Source organism: Sturnira hondurensis, unplaced genomic scaffold (genome assembly GCF_014824575.4).
Source record: "Sturnira hondurensis isolate 20B ecotype Veracruz unplaced genomic scaffold, ASM1482457v3 Scaffold0001304, whole genome shotgun sequence".
Classification (NCBI taxonomy): domain Eukaryota; kingdom Metazoa; phylum Chordata; class Mammalia; order Chiroptera; family Phyllostomidae; genus Sturnira; species Sturnira hondurensis.
The window spans coordinates 6,480,328-6,497,423 of NW_028073935.1; the positions used below are offsets into that span (position 1 = coordinate 6,480,328).

The 17,096-nt window shown below is 37.4% G+C and overlaps 1 pseudogene; it reads right to left on the reverse strand.

The window, feature by feature from the left end:
* Positions 1-1,195: 1,195 nt before the first annotated feature.
* On the reverse strand, positions 1,196-1,676 carry LOC118974193 (ADP-ribosylation factor-like protein 2-binding protein; annotated as a pseudogene).
* Positions 1,677-17,096: the final 15,420 nt, after the last annotated feature.

Sequence of the window (17,096 nt, forward strand, 5' to 3'; positions counted from 1 at the left end):
ATCAGTACAGAAAAACACATAGAATTTACAACCAGAATAGCTAAATGAGAAGTCAGTACACAGTCTTATTTTTACTTTAAAAAATAAAAGTTATATAGTGGAAGTTAAACTGTTATGATCTTTTTTTTCTTCCCTAGAGATGGGATACACATGGTTTTCTGTCAATATGATCAGTGCAGCTGTTTGATATCTCCTATTCATGCTGAGCTGAACTAATGGAACTCCATCTCTATGCCATGTCAGTAGCAGATATTTTGACAGGAAGAAGGAATTGCAGAGAACTTGTCCCAAGAAAAAGACTATAAATTTATACAGAAAAGATTTTAAATGAATCTGCACAAACATTTAATATGCTGTATGAGCAGGATGCCTTTAGATTGCTTGCAGGATAGACTACATTCTTTGATACCTAGTAAAATAGTAATTCCAACACAGAAAATACTTTTGTCTTCATAACATTAAATCCAAAAAGCAATCAGCATATTTCTTTGGTCTTTAAGTGGATAATCATGGAAGTTCCAATATTATATCCATCAAGTTAGTCTGAGTATTCATCTATAGAAATATTTTTAAATGTTTTAAAGAGAAAGTTAGAAACAGTTGGACTATACCAAAGCCAGCTGAAAACTAGTGAAACTGGAGCTGCAAATGCAGTACTAAAAATGACCTTCACATATGGTTTTTAGGTAGAGCCCATCTCTCTGTTGCTTCCTACAGCCAAGACTAGTTGTCATACTTCAGAAATCTTGAGAATAGCACCCTAGATAAATATTCCCAGTCAAATACCCCACGGAGACTGAAGAACTGAAACTCTGACACGTGTCGGAAGTCGTGTGCTGGGAAAAAGAAGGTTGGTGATGGTGTGTTACTTCACAGCACTAACACATCGATGCATATATTCCACATATGGATGTTTGACATGGACATGACCCAGAGGAGCCTGACTCAGAAGGCCTGACAGAGGTGTGTACTGGGGGACGAGTACTAGAGTTACCGAAAACAAGGTGTTTTGGGGAGAAACAAGTCCCAGGAGGGTCAGGTAACTTTCTTGTTGATCCATCAATACTTAACATTAATGAGGAGTTTCAGAAGAGAGTCTTTCCAAGATCTATCGTTTTTTCACTATTAGCCAAAGTCTCTTCCAGTCCATTGGGCTGGCGATATCCAGAATGATCCCATTGCTTGGATGTGGGACCTAATGCCACAGATGGTTCTAGGAAGCAGGCATAGAAGATAATTTGCACATAAAAGTCACTACAAAACCACTGTTTAAGTCCAGTCCCTAACCTTTTTCTACTCCGTAGTCTGGAAACATTTCTTTGACAGAAAACTAATAAATGTGAGCTGCATGATGAATACATGACCAGCCGTTGAATTTTTACAGTGCTGTAGTGGTGCTGTGAAAGCAGCTGTGTTAAATTCAGGAACCCATTCCAGCAGCTGTTGTTCAATATACTTTTCTACCGGAGAAATACATTTGTTAAAAGTAAGCATACAAGTGAGTTTATCCTCCTCTGTGTCTTCAAACTCCTGTAGTACTTGTCCATGAAATTTCTCTGTAGTCACTGGAACTCATCAACCATGATAATATCCTCTAACTATCCAACCATAGCTTGAAATTCCATGTCAGAGACAGAAGAGGGCAGTGCAAAGATCTCTTCCCTTAGGGCATTCATCGATGTCATGCATCTACCTGGTGTGGGCCTAGGCCTCTATTCTCCCACCCCTCTTAATCTAAGACCAACCTTGCTTTGCTCTGCAGAGCCCCAACCACATAGGGAGACCTCCCCACCCAGGCTGCAGACAGCTTATGGCCTAGTGGGGTCAGCAACTCTGTGCCAGGCTCCGGCTTCCAACCCCTGGCTGCAGCCCAGTGATAGCCAGGCATCCCCACCAGGCCAGACCTATTTGTGTGTTGCTCTCTTGATCATTTTTAATCTCAAGCCCTCTATGCGTGATGTACTACCTACATAATCAAAGAAAATTGACCATAATAATGCTTTTCAAGTGGAGATACAGGAGCAAGGTGTGGGGCAGAGTATCCCTGAGTCCCACTAACACATTTCCTGCCTTAACACTCTACCTTCACCTACCACCCATGGCCTTGAGGGCTGAAAAAAAGTATTTTGAAAATATTGCAGCAAGGTCTTTCACTCAATATATTGTTGGTAGTTTTCTATGGTATACTTAGATGCTTTGAAGACTCTCCATGACCAGTGACATAAAGGAATATGGAAAATACCAATAGAGTCTAATTTACAATCTTGAACTCAATAGGACCTACATTCTTTGGTTGTAGATTTAGTCTTGAAAGTACCTGGGTATGTTAATCATAAGGGTCTCATGGGTTAAAACATAAAAGTAACTTTATTTTTATTTCCCCCTGCTCTTTAAACCTGGTTAAAGTGAGGGAAGAGTCATAGAGGAAACCACTTTTCTTGTGGGACCCTGAATGAAAATTGGATAGATTCCAAATATTTTAAAAATGTGTTTATTGTAATTGTATATGCCCACAAAAAGTGTTAGCATGTGTACATATTAGCTCTAATAATGCACACATTGTATACATTATTAGAGCCACTCACCAAGTTGAAATATAGACTATTAGCAGGGGAATTGGAGTGAATATGCCAGTAACCCCAGGCAAAATTATTATACACTCCCTCTATTATTCAGCTGGGTTCTATAACTTTTCATGATTGAAAACTCAATCTGTTGTGTGATTTTGGCTAAATTTCCATGTTTTTCTATTTTTAAAAACAACATTATTGAAATGTAATTTACATAGTATACAATTCACCCATTTAAAGGATTTTAGTATACAGTTCACCCTTGAGTAACATGGCTTTGCAATATGTGAATTTTTTTCAATAAATATACAGTCAGTCCTTCATATCCCCAGGCTACACATCTGCAGATTCAACAACTTTAGACTAAAAACTATTTTTGGTCCATGGATGGGAATCTGCATACACACAGGGATGAATGTAATTAAGTTTGGGGGGAGTCAAAAAGTTGTACCTGGATTTTCAACTGCATGGTGGTTGGCACCCCTAACTCCCAAGTTGTTCAAGGATCAACAGAAAACACAGATATGACTCCATCACCACAGTCAATTTTAATCACCATCCTCCTATTCCCATATTACCTTCCTCCCCTCTAGCCCTAAACATCCACTAACTAATCTTTTTGGTCTCTATAGATTATTCTGGAATTTCATATGAATATAATCATATAGCACTATATCTTTTGTGACTGTCCTTGCACTTACCACAATGTTTTCAGGGTTCATCCATGTTGTATCATGAGTCAGTACTTCATTCTTTTATGACTAAATAATATGCCAGTGCATGGATATGCTACATTTTGTCTATCTATTCATCTGTTGATGGACATTTGAATTGTTTCAATTTTTGGCTGTTATCAATAATTCTCCCAAAACATTGTGTGCATTGTATTTGGATCTGAATTTACTTTAGGCCTATATTGTAGTTCCTATTGATCTTCTCATTCTTACAGCTATTTGTACCACTAATTTTCAACAACACAAACTCATCTTGTCCCTTTATATTCAGAGGTGGTAACAGCCTCCTTTTCTTGCTAGTTCTGAAGGTATTTTGCCAAGTTTTGTTGGTTTCCCTCACAAATTTGTCAATAATTTCCTCAATGTTTTTATTTGATTATACCAACTATTTACATCAAAACTCTGGCTAATACATAGCCTTTTAAAACTTGAGGTGAAGACAACAAGAAATAACTGTTCCTTCCCATTTCAGAGGAAATTTTATTCAATATTCTTTTTTAAATTTTTTTAATTTAATTATTGTTCAAGTACAGTTTTCTGTCTTTTACTCCCATCCCAGCCCACCCATCTCCCCATGTTCCCCACCTCCCTCCCATTTCCACCCTCTTTAGTTGTTGTCCATGTGTCCTCTATACCTTTATTCAATATTCTTAAACAACTCTTTTAAAAATACTCTTTATAAAATCCTACTTCATTTCAATTCTGGCTTCTTGGCCTTTAATAATTTCTCTTATTAACATTGGTTAATAGCATTATATAAATTTCACTTGTATAAATATATAACAGCTATTTATTCAATTGTGTTTTCACCATTCAAATTCTAGACTCCTTCAATCACTACATATTTGACCCCTCTAACCCTCTTTGTTCTCCCTCCATTCTTTTCCCTCTAGTAAACACCATTCTGTTGTCTGTATATATGTGTTTATTTTGTTGGTTGCTTTTTGTTTTATATCCCACATATAAGTGAACTCTTACAGTTTTGTCTTTTTCTATCTGACTTTGTTCACTTAGCATATTTCAAGGTCCATCCATGTTGTTGTAAATGGCACTGTTTGATCCTTTCTTGTGGCCGGGTAGTACTCCATTGTATATGTGTCAATTCTTTATTCAATCATTCATGGAAGGACACTTAATTGTTTCCATATCTTGGCTAATGTGAACAGTATTGCAATAAACATAAGGGTATATATAAGTATTTTCAAGTTTTTCAGATAGGTACCCAGAAAAAAGGGTTTTTTGGGTCATATGGAAGCTCAATTCTTAATTTTTTAGTAACCTCCATGTTTTCCATAGTGACTGTACTATTTTACATTCTTGCCAGCAGTGTATGAAGACTCTCTTTTCTTCACATACTCTCCAACACATGTTATATCTTGATTTTTAATAACTCTTAAAGTCAATGGTAATTACACATTTAGATTATAATATTTTGCATTATAAATTCCTTGTCATCCATCTCACATATCACTTGATTTTTATATAACTATGTATTGCCACATTTGATAGTTGCAGTTTAACACCTCATAAAAATCAATACAACTTTGTTCACTGATACATTTTATTGATCTAAATTCCTTAGTTACTATATTCATTCTTATGAACAAATATAGACTATTATAGATTTCCTATTGAATTTTAAATTAATTTATTTTTCTTTCTCAAAATTTTTGCAGCTATTCAGGATTAGTTATGATTCCATATACATTTTTGAAAGGTTTGTTCTTTATCTTTGAAATATGTCAGTGGTATTTTAATAGGGAATCTATAAATTGCTTTGGGTAGTATGAACATTTAAATAATGTTACTTCTTCCAAACTATGAACATGGATATGCTTTCATTTGTTTGTGTCTTCTTTAAACCATTTCTTCTCTGTTGAGTAGTTTTCTGAGTACAGGTCTTTTACCTCCTTGGTTAGGTTTATTTGTAGATACTTCATTTTTCTTGCTGCTCTATCAAATGGGATTTTTTTAGTGATTTCTATTTCTGATATTTCATTATTGTGTACAAAAATGCCTTTGATCTTTCTGAATATTAATTTTGTATCCTGCTGTTTTGCCAAATTCACTTATTAGGTCAAGTAGTTTACTGGTAGAGTCTGTAGGGTTTTCTATGTATACTACCATGCAACCTGCAGACAGTTACAGTTCTGCTTCCTCCTTTCCATCTGGATGCCTTTTATTTCTTTTTCTTGTTTGATCATTGTGGCTAGGACTTCCAATACTATGTTGAATAGAAGTGGTGAAAGTGGACATCCTTTGTCTTATTCCTGATTTTAGTGAAAAAGCTTTCAGTTTTTGCTCATTGAGTATGAGGTTTCTCATAGGTTTCTCATTTATAGCCTTTATTATGTTGAGATATGCTCCATCTACCCCCACTTTGCAGAGTGCTGTTATCATAAAGAGTGTTGTACCATATCAATTGCACCATTCTTGCATCTCTGCAGTGAATCCCACTTGATTATGCTGTATGATCTTTTTAATGTACTAGGGGTCACAATACCTGATATGAAGCTATCTTACAAAGCCACAGTAATCAATCAAAATAGTGTGGTATTTGCATAAGAACAGACAAATAGATCAATGGAACAGAATAGAGAGTCCAGAAATAAATCCAAGTCCCTAAGGTCAATTAATATTGGGTTAAGGGGGCAGGAGCATAAAATGGTATACAAATAGCCTCTTCAACAAATGCTTTTGAGTGATCTGGACAGCTACATGTAAAATAATGAAACTCAACCAAAAACTTACACCGTACACAAAAATAAATTCAAGAGGAATAAAAGGCTTAAATGTAAATTGTGACACCATATAGGTCCTAGAGGAGAATACAGGCAGGAAAATCTCAGATGCTCCACAAAGCAATATTTTCATTAATATGTCCCCTAGAGCAAGGGTCATAAAGGAAAGAATAAAGAAATGGGACTTGATCAAAATAAAATAATCTGCACAGCTAAAGAAAACAACAGCAAAAGGAAAAGGGAACCTACTGTATGGGAAGACATATTTGCCAGTGATACCTCAGACAGAGTTTTTTTCTCAAAAATATATATAGAACTCACATGACTTCACTCCAGGAAGACAAACAACCCAATTAAAACATGGGCAAAAGGCCTGAAGACATACTTCTCCAAGGAGGACATACATGGGGCCCAGAGACATGAAAATATGCTCAGCATCACTAGCCACCAGAGAGATGCAAATTAAAATTACTATGAGATACCACTTCATACCAATCAGAATGGCCATCATAAACAAATCAACAAACAAATGTTGGAGAGGATGTAAAGAAAAGGAAAACCTAAGTGCACTGTTGGTAGGAATGCAGACTGGTGCAGCCACTGTGGAAAACAGTATGGAATTTCCTCAGAAAACTAAAATTGGAACTGCCTTTCAACCCTGGAATCCCACTACCGGTTTTATACCATAAGAATCCCAAAATGCCAATCCAAAAGAACCTATGGACCTCAATGTTTGTAGCAGCACAATGTATAATAGCCAAGTGTTGGAAACAACCTAAGTGCCCATCAGTAAGTGAATGAATCAAAAAACAATGGTTCATTTACACAATGGAATTCTATGCAGCAGAAAGAAAGAGGGAGCTACTACCCTTTGCAACAGGATGGATAGAACTGGAAAGCATTATGCTGAGTGAAATAAGCCAGGCGGTGAAAGACAAATACCATACGATCTCACCTATATGTAGAACCTAATCAACAAAATAAACAATCAAGTAAAATATAATCAGACACATTGAAATAAAGAAGAAACTGACAGTATCCAGAGAGAAGCAGGGAGGGGGTTAACTTGAAAAAAGACATAGGGTCTCCAAGGAACATGCATAAAGTGCACATGGAAAAAGCTGAAGTGAGTTAGGATTGAGGGTGGGAGGTGGGGATGCATAGGGCAGGTAGGAATGGTGAAGGTAGTATGGGAACAAGTGTACTTGAACAAATATAAAAAATCATTTATTTATTTACTTATAGACATTTATTTTTTTTAACTTTTTCATTTAATTATTTTTCAAGTTCAGTTTTCTGTCTATTACTCCCATCCCAGCTCACCCCCCGTGCTCTCCACCTTCCTCCCATTTCCACCCCCCTTATTTGTTGTCCATGTGTCCCTTATACTAGTTTCTCTAAATCCCTCCCCCTTTTCCCCTGAAATTCCCTCCCCTCTCCCCTCTGGTTGCTGTCCCCCTGTTCTCTATTTCAATAGAGAACAGTGTCTTTGTTTTTATTTTGCTTATTTGTTTGTTTTGTTGTTTAGCTTCCTGTCAAAGGTGAGATCACATGGTATTTGCCTTTCAACACCTGGCTTATTTCACTCAGCATAATGCTCTCCACTTCCATCCATGCTGTTGGAAAGGGTAGGAGCTCCTTCTTTCTTTCTGCAGCATAAAATTCCATTGTGTATATGTACCATAATTTTTTGATCCATTCATTTACTGATGGGTACCTAGGTTGCTTCCAGCACTTGGCTATTGTAAATTGTGCTGCTATGAACATTGGTGTGCATAGGTTCTTTGGGATTGGTGTTTTAGGGTTCTTAGGATATAATCCCATCAGTGGAATTGCTGGGTCAAAAGGCAGGTCCATTTTTAGTTTTCTGAGAAAATTTTATACTGTTTTCCATAATGGTTGTACCAGTCTACAATCCCACCGATAGTGAAGTAGGGTCCCTTTTCCCCACAGCCTCTCCAATATTTGTTGTTTGTTGCTTTGTTTATGATAGCCATTCTGACTGGCGTAAAGTGGTATCTCATTGTGGTTTTAATTTGCATCTCTCTGATAGCTAGCAATATTGAGTATCTTTTCATGTGTCTCTGGAACCTCTGTATGTCCTCCTTGGAGAAGTGTATGTTCAAGTCCTTTTCCCATGGGATTCTTTTCTTGATTTCTGCTTCTGTTGATTCATTGTTAGTATACAAAAATGCCTTTGATTTCTGGATATTGACTTTGTATCCCACTGTTTTGCCAAATTCATTTATTAGTTTGAGCAGTTTTTTGGAAGGGGCTATAAAATTTTCTATGTACACTATCATGTCATCTGCAAACAATGCCAGTTTTGTTTCCTCCTTTCCGATTTGGATGCCTTTTATTTCCTTTTTCGTCTGATCACTGTGGCTAAAACTTCCAATACTATATTGAACAGAAGTGATGAAAGTGGGCAACCTTGTCTTATTCTTGATCTTAGTGGAAAAGATCTTAGTTTTTGCCCATTGAGTATGATGTTTGCTGTAGGTCTCTCATATGTGGTCTTTATTATATCAAAGAATACTCCCTCTATTCCCACTTGCTAAGTGCCTTTATCATAAATGGGTGTTGTACCTTATCAGAAGCTTATTTCATGTCTATTGATATGATCATGTGACTTTTGTTTTTGCTTTTGTTTATGTGATGTATTACATTTACTGATTTGCAAATATTGAACCATCCTGCCATCCCTGGGATGAATCCCACTTGGTCGTGGTGTATGATCTTTTTGATGTATTACTGGATGCAATTTGCCAATATTTTGTTGAGGATTTTAGTGTCCATGTTCATCAGCGATATTGACCTGAAGTTTTCTTTTTTTGTTGTGTCTCTATCTCTTTTTGGAATTAGGATGATGCTGGCTTCATAAAAAGAGTTGGGGAGTTTTCCCTCCTTTTGGATTTTTTGAAGTAGTCTGTGAAGAATAGGAGTTAGTGCCTCCCTAAATGCTTTGTAGAATTCTTCTGTGAAATCATCGGGTCCAGGGCTTTTGTGTTACAGGAGGGTTTTTTTTTTATTACTGCTTCAATTTTATCTGCTGTTATTCATCTGTTCAGGTTATCTGCTTCTTTTTCATTGAGTTTTGGAAGATTACATATTTCTAGAAATGTGTCCATTTCACCTAGGTTTTCAAAAATCTTGGCATACAGTTCTTCATAGTAATTTCTTACAATCCCTTCTATTTCTGTGGTATCAGTTGTAATTTATCCTCTTTCATTTCTGATTGTGTTTATTTGTGTCCTCTCTCTTTTCTTGATGAGCCTACTTAAAGGCTTGTATATTTTGTTTATCTTCTCAAAAAACCAACTCCTGGATTCATTGGTCCTTAGATTTGGGTTTCTAGTCTCTATGCCATTTAATTCTGCTCTGATCTTGATTATTTCCTTCCTTCTACTTGCTCTGGGCTGTCTGTCTTGTTGTTGTTCCTTGAGCTCTTGCAGGCATAGAGTTAGGTTGTTTGTTTGAAATGTTTCTGTCTTCTTTAGGTAAGCCTGTAGTGCTATGAACTTCCCTCTCAGGACTGCCTTCACCATGTCCCATAAGTTTTGGGTTGTTGTGAGCTCATTTTCATTTGTTTCCAGAAACTTTTTGATTTCTTCCCTAATTTCATTCTTGACCCATTCATTGTTTAATAGCATAAAATCCAGTCTCCATGCTTTTGGGTGTTTGGGGTTTTTTCCTTTGGGATTGGTTTCCAATTTCAGTCCCTTGTGGTCAGAGAAAATCCTTGGTATGATTTTAATTTTCTTGAATTTGTTGAGGCTTGTTTTGTGTTCTATTATATGGTCTATCTTTGAAAATGTTTCATGTGCATTTGAAAAGAATGTGTGTTTAGCTTCTTTGGGATGAAGGGCTCTCTATATATCAGTTAAGTTTATTTCATCTACGGTGTTGTTTAATGCCGCAATATCTTTGTTGATATTTTGTATGGAAGAGCTGTCCATTTTTGACAGTGGGGTGTTAAAACCCTTGATATTTTTTGGAGGTTCTGTTCATTTTTGACAGTGGATTTGTTAAAATCCCCAACTATAATTGTATTGCTGTCAATATCTTTCTTGAAATCCTCTAAGATTTTCCTTATATATTTGGGTGCTCCTATGTTGCACGCATATATATTTACAGTGTTAATGTATCCTTGTTGGATTCTTCCCTTGAGTATTATGAAATGACTTTTTGCGTCTCTCTCTATGGCCCTGTTTTTGAAGTCTATTTTGTCTGATATTAGAATTGCTACCCCGGCTTTTTTTTTTCTTGTCTGTTTGCTTGGAAAATTTGTTTCCAGCCTTTCACTTTTAGTCTGTGATGGTCTTTTGTCCTGAGGCAGGTCTCTTATAGGCAGCATATGTCATGCTTTCCTATCTATTCAGCTATTGTATGTCTTTTGACTGGAGCATTTAATCCATTTACGTTTAAGGTTATTATTGATAGATACTTATTCATTGTCATTTTTGTACCTGTGTTCCTCTCTCTCTCTCTCTTTTTCTTCCTTTCCTTAAAGCAGCCCTTTTAGTATTTCTTGTAGAGCTTGTTTGGTGGAGGCATATTCTTTTAGACTTCTTTTGTCTTGGAAGCTCTTTATTTGGCCTTGTATCTTGGTTTAGAGCTTGCTGGGTAAAGTAGCCTTGGTTGTAGGCCTCTGGTTCTCATTACTTGGAATATTTCTTGCCATTCTCTTCTTCCTTGGAGTGTTTCCATTGAGAAGTAAGCAGCTAACCTTATTGGGGCTCACTTGTATGTGATTTTCTGTTTCTCCCTTGCTGCCTTTAAGATTCTCTCTTTGTCTTGGAATTTTGCTATTTTAATGATGATTTGTCTTGAAGTGGGCCTCTTTTGGTTCCTCTTTATTGGGACTCTCTGTGATTCCTGCATTTGTGTGACTTTTTTTCTCATCAAATTAGAGAAATTTTCCATGATTTCTCTTTGAAATAGGTTTTATATCCCTTGTTCTTCTTCTCCTTCTGGTATTCTTATCATTCGGCTATTATTACATTTCATATTCTCCTGAATTTCTCTTAATTCTTCTTTATTTTTTACAAGCCTCTTTTCCTTTTCTTGCTCTTTCTGGGAGTTTTTTTTTTCTAGTTTGTCCTCCAACTCACTGGTCCAGTCTTCTGCTTCATTAATCCTGCTTTTGATTCTTTCTACTGTGTTCTTCAGTTCAGAAATTGACTTCTTCATTTCCTCTTGGCCTTTGCTGATAGTTTCTATTTCATTTTTCACATTGATAGAGTTTGTGGTGAGTTCATTGTAGCTCCCCCATAGTTTCTGGTAGCTCATTGTGAGCTGTTTGAATTTCCTAATAACCAGTGCTTTCAATTCAATATCTGATAGTTGACTTGCCTCTATTTCATCTAACATTCTTTCTGAGACTTCCACCTTTTCTTTCATTTGGGGGTTGTTTCTTTGTCTTCCTATTGTTTGTGAGACTCTTCTTGTTAGCCTCAGCTTCTTAAATTGATCTGTTCTGACTCCCTGGGTTTGTGGTGTGAACTTCTGTGGTAGAATACCTGTGAAATTCAGTGGTGCAGTCTCCTGCAGGTATCTTGATGTTCTCTGCTTTCACCTACTCCTTTTTGTGTGTGTGTGTGATCAGTTGGAAGGGGAGGCAGAATGGTTTATGACAGCAAAAGAGTATTTTATGATATTTACAATCACAGCTGGTGGAGAAGAGATAGAAGATTTTAGGCTATATATAGTGTTAACCATAATCTCCAACCCAACTTGCCACTTTTAAGAAAGGATGGACTAAAGATAAGTCTCTTGTTGGGGAGGGAATGCTTGTGAGTTGGATCTATAAAGCAGTGAGGTTACGGGTGGTCAGATTTTGAGGCAAGGTGAGAGTAAAGAATAGTAAATAGGTGTAGCATGTGAGCAAATAGAGTTAATCACTACAGTAATGGAATTCAGGAACCTGTAAAGTGGGCTAAGATCAGGGAAATGTGTTTTGAAATATTTACAGTTATGTAGAACAGCTATTATTTACAATAATATTAGCATGACAATCATATGACAGACTCTGTGTGATCTGTCTTAATAGGGGGTATAGAGCTTTGGATAGTGTGCTAAAGGAAAACAAGTGACGTGAAGCATAGAAAATTAGGAATGCACTGTGCAGGAAAGAACAGGGGAAACCTGACAAATAATACAATATAACCAGCCAAGACTAAGAAGCCTATACAGAAAGAGGAGGAATACATAGATACTATTATAATATAAAAGTAATGAGAATAATGAAAAAAATACAAGTATGCAGCAACTTGTGGCTTCTCTGCTATAGCAAAGAGAAATTTGTCTTTCTGTCTGTATTGTTGAGATGCCTTCTCTTTGGGTCCCACTCTGGTCTTTTCACAGTTCCCAGTTGTTTGTGTCTCTTGTAGGTAAAAGAAAACAAAGCAACAAAGAAACACACAAAAAAAAAGACAGGAGAAGGGAGGAAAAAGCGATAAGTTTGAGAAGAAAGGAAGAAGGACTAAAACAGCAAAAAAAGAAAGGAGAGAAACAAAGTATTGAAAGATAAAACAATAATAAAAATTAAAAATATATAACATTACTAAAAAAATACACAAAAAAACACACACACACACAAAAGTTTCCCTTGTTGGTTTCAAACTGTCCAAACCAGTTTTTCTGGTTGCAGCAGGACCTCTCTGTGGGTTGGGATGCAGGCACGCGTGCCAGCTAGGCTACCAGCCTGGGGTGCGGGCACCTGCACACCCGCCAGGCTGCCTGGGTCCCTCAGGATCTGGCGGTCCTTCCCAGCCCTGTGGCAGTACTCAAATGCTTCTGCCCCTCTCTCAATCGCTGCCAGGCTGGGTGGGAAGCAAGCCAAGCTGCTGTGGCAGGAGAACACCTCAGTCCACTTTCCAAAAAAAACTTCTCCAGAAAGCCTGCCTCTCAGCCTAGCCCAATCCCCAGCCAGACCAGTGACAACAATGCACCTCTCATTTCTCCCCTGCTGGTGGGCTGGTGGGCTGGCGACCACAGAGTCCGCAGTTGAACATGGCCCTTTGTCCCTGTTACCTTCTCTGTAAACTCAAGCAGACAGGTCTCTGCCCGGCGTTGCCCAGCCTTGCTTAGACGGGGAAGGAGGGAGCAGATGACTGGCGCTGGTCACCTACCAAGGCTGCTGGGTGCCCGGGCTCCCACGGTGCTGGTCCCAGACCAATTCCTCTGGACCCTGACCGTGGCAGGCTCTAGCCATGCCCCATCACTTCTGTCTCCATTCAAATCCCCGAGACCCCACTGACCTGCGGCTGTGCAGTCCCTCGGTGTCTGTCACAATCTCTGGTCTCTTATTTTCATAAATGCTGGGGAACTGTTGGCTAATTGTGCTGTTCCTCAGTATATCTGCCAGGATTTTCTCCCATGTGTACTGGAGCTGGAATCCGTTCCGTCCTACTCCATCGCCATCTTCCCCCCTCTCCCCTACTTATATACATTTATATATTTATTTATTTTTATGTGTTTAGGATGCATAGTCAGCTTTGAATTTAGATTGCATTTAACAATGAAGGCATTACTCTTTAATTCCTAGCTTTTAAGTAAGTTTATAATTCAGCAATTTTACTTGTCCTCAAAATTTTCCCATTCTTTTCTTTTCTTTTCTTTCACATGTGGTGGTCACTTGCAAAGAAAATACAGATTTTTCTTAAATCTATCTCACTATTGGTGTAAAGGAAACTTCTTTTGGACCTTTTAATGCCTAGAATGTTTTACTTATTTCCAAAGGTCAGTGCACAGATTCATTTATGGGGCAGTTTGATGGCTGCTTGTCTTCATTTATTTTCATAGTACATTGATGCGTTCTTGTTTATTTAGTGAGAGTTTTGATAATTGAAATTTCTGAGAGTTCTGTGACATTTTCTTATGCTGAAACAAAGAATTACTATCATTTTGATTGATTCTTATGAGCCTCAGACACCTGGTTTGAAATAATACTATTATGGGTATCTCAAGAAATATTCTGATTTCAATGTTTATTGTGAATTTGTTTAACCTAATATAAACATTGTATTGATGTTTTTTTCCAAAGTTATGCATTCTTCTTAATAAGACAAAATAAAGCTAACCTGAAATTTGACTAAAAAGTTTTCAGTGGAGTTTTTAAAGGATGATTCAGTGCAATGGAGAAAACCAAAACAGATAATCAGAGGAGGTAGGCAAAACAGGTTTTACACAGTATGTGTAAACAGCATGCCAATAAATTAATTAGGTCCCTGGCTTGTGTGGTTTAGTGGATTGAGTGCTGACATGTGAACCAAAGGGTCACTGGTTTGATTCCCCAGTAAGGCACATACCTGGGTGGCAAGCAAGTCCCCACTGCTGGTGCATGAGAAGCAATCACACATCTATGCTTCTCTCCCTTTCTCCCTCCCTTCCCCTCTCTCTAAAAATAAATAAACACAATCCTTTTTTTAAAAAGTAAAAAAATGAAAATAAATTAATTAGGCTTTAAAGAGGATTACAAGAATAGGTATTCCATAGAGAAAAGTAGAAATGAACAAAAGAAGGACAATAAAATGTTACATGAATATGTGCATGATGGAAGAATGTGAAAAAATGATAATGAATATAAACATCATCTGCTACCTAAGATTTATTGCCACTTTCCATCAGAAAACAAAAGTAATCCTACTGGAGAGTTTGTGGACTTAAAATTTAAGTTCTATGGTACATTTACATAGAATACTGGAATAGGTGCATCTGTAAAAAAGAAAAGAAAAAGGAGAAAATTTTACTGTTTGGGACAGTGTAGGTGAACCTGGAGAGTATTATGCGAAGTGAAATAAGCCAGTTGGTGAAAGACAAATACCATATGATCTTACTCATATGTGGAATATAAACAACAAAATAAGCTGATGAGATACACAGAACAGATTGACAGCTATTAGAGGGGAGGAAGAGGGAGATTGAGTAAAAGGGGGTGAAGCTGTTTCTTCTGTCTGTCTATGGTTATAAGGCTTTTCTCTCAGTATTGTTCAGTTGTTTGTTTCCAGTGATTTCTCCTCAGTTTAGTTGTAATTCTAGATTGGTAATTCAATATTAACCTGGATACCAGGCTGAAAATATATTTCTTAAAATAGGTCTGATTTCAATAAAGTCTGGAAATGTTCTCAGAGGAAATTGATACATAGTTTTTATTTTCAGTTTTCCAGATGTACCCATAGAAAGCAGACACCTTATTTTCTTTAATCTGGTCTTTTATTTTGATTTTTTTTTACTAAAATTGGCCTCACATAAGGCCTNTCTCAGTATTGTTCAGTTGTTTGTTTCCAGTGATTTCTCCTCAGTTTAGTTGTAATTCTAGATTGGGAATTCAATATTAACCTGGATACCAGGCTGAAAATATATTTCTTAAAATAGGTCTGATTTCAATAAAGTCTGGAAATGTTCTCAGAGGAAATTGATACATAGTTTTTATTTTCAGTTTTCCAGATGTACCCGTAGAAAGCACACACCTTATTTTCTTTAATCTGGTCTTTTATTTTGATTTTTTTTTTACTAAAATTGGCCTCACATAAGGCCTGAACTCACCCACTTCCCTCTCCATTGCTTAATCATTAAACCCTCAGGGCAATGAGGTTCTGGTCAGCAATCAGTAGTCTTAGCAAAAAAAAACAAACAAAAAAAAAAACCTTGGGTCAATCAAACTAGAGATAACATCTAGATCTCAGTTGTGTTTCAGCTTCAGAGTTACCCCACCAAACTCATCCTTGCAAAACAAGGGAAATCCCAAGGCTGATGTAGTTCAGTTGGTTGCAGTCTCATTCCATATACTAAAAGGTTGCAGTTTCACTTCCTGGTCAGTGCACATGCTTAGGTCCAGCTGCTGGGTCAAAAGGGAGTTCCATTTTTAGTTTTTCTGAGGAAATTCCATACTGTTTTCCACAGTGGCTGCACCAGTCTGCATTCCCACCAACAGTGCACTGGGGTTGCATTTTCTCCACATCCTCTCCAACACTCGTTTGTTGAGTTGTTTATGATGGTCATTCTGACTGGTGTGAAGTGGTATCTTGTAGTGGTTTTAATTGCATCTCTGATGGCTAGTGAGGCTGAGCATCTTTTCATATGTCTCAAAGTCCTAGAGGAGAACATAGGCAGGGAAATATCAGATATTTCATGCAGAAATATTTTCACCCATATGTCCCCTAGAGCAAGAGACATAAAGGAAAGCATAAACCAAGGGTGTCAAACTCATTTTCACAAGGGCCCACATCAGCCTTGCAGTTGCCTTCAAAAGCCTGAATATAATTTTAGAACTGTGTAAATGTAACTACTCTTTAACTAGGGGCAAGGAGCTTGGCACTGCCACCAGGTAGAAATGAGGTCCGGATAAAGCAAGGTTGAAGAGCTGGATTCGGACTGCAGGCCTTGTGTTTGCCACCTGTGGAATAAACAAACGGGATCTCATCCAAATAAAAAGCTTCTGCATGACTAAAGAAAACAGCATTAAAATGAAAAGAGAACCAACCGTATGGGAAAACATATTTGCCCATACCTCAGACAAGGGTTTGATCTCCAAAATATGTAAAGATCTCACATGACTCCACTTCAGGAAGACAAACAAGCCAATTAAAAAATGGGGAAAGGAATTGAACAGACAACCACAAGTCTTGATCCAAATGTTTTAGCAGAAGTTGTTCACATTTAGTTGTCTAGAGAAGTCTTTGGGAAGCTTTCTTTTGTGTGTTGTCATGTGCTTCTTGAGAATCTCAAGAGATTCTTAGTTTACATAGCCCACCGTCATGGAGTCTGGGAGATTTTTGTGTCATCATTTCATCTGAGAACTGTGAACTCAAAGGTTTATTCCTTGGAACTTTAGGGTATACCCTTCCTGCCTTTAGAATACTTCATAGGATTGCTTTCCCTAACGTTCAAAAACAGTCATGCACTAGTGCCGTTTCTAGGTCCCTGACTTGAAGTTCAAGCAGGAGTTCTGTAGTTTGTCCATAGGAAAAGCTGTCACACCTGTTAGTTAAACACTTGGGTAACCTACATGAAACTTTACAGTTTCTCTTCAGATGGCTTTCTATACT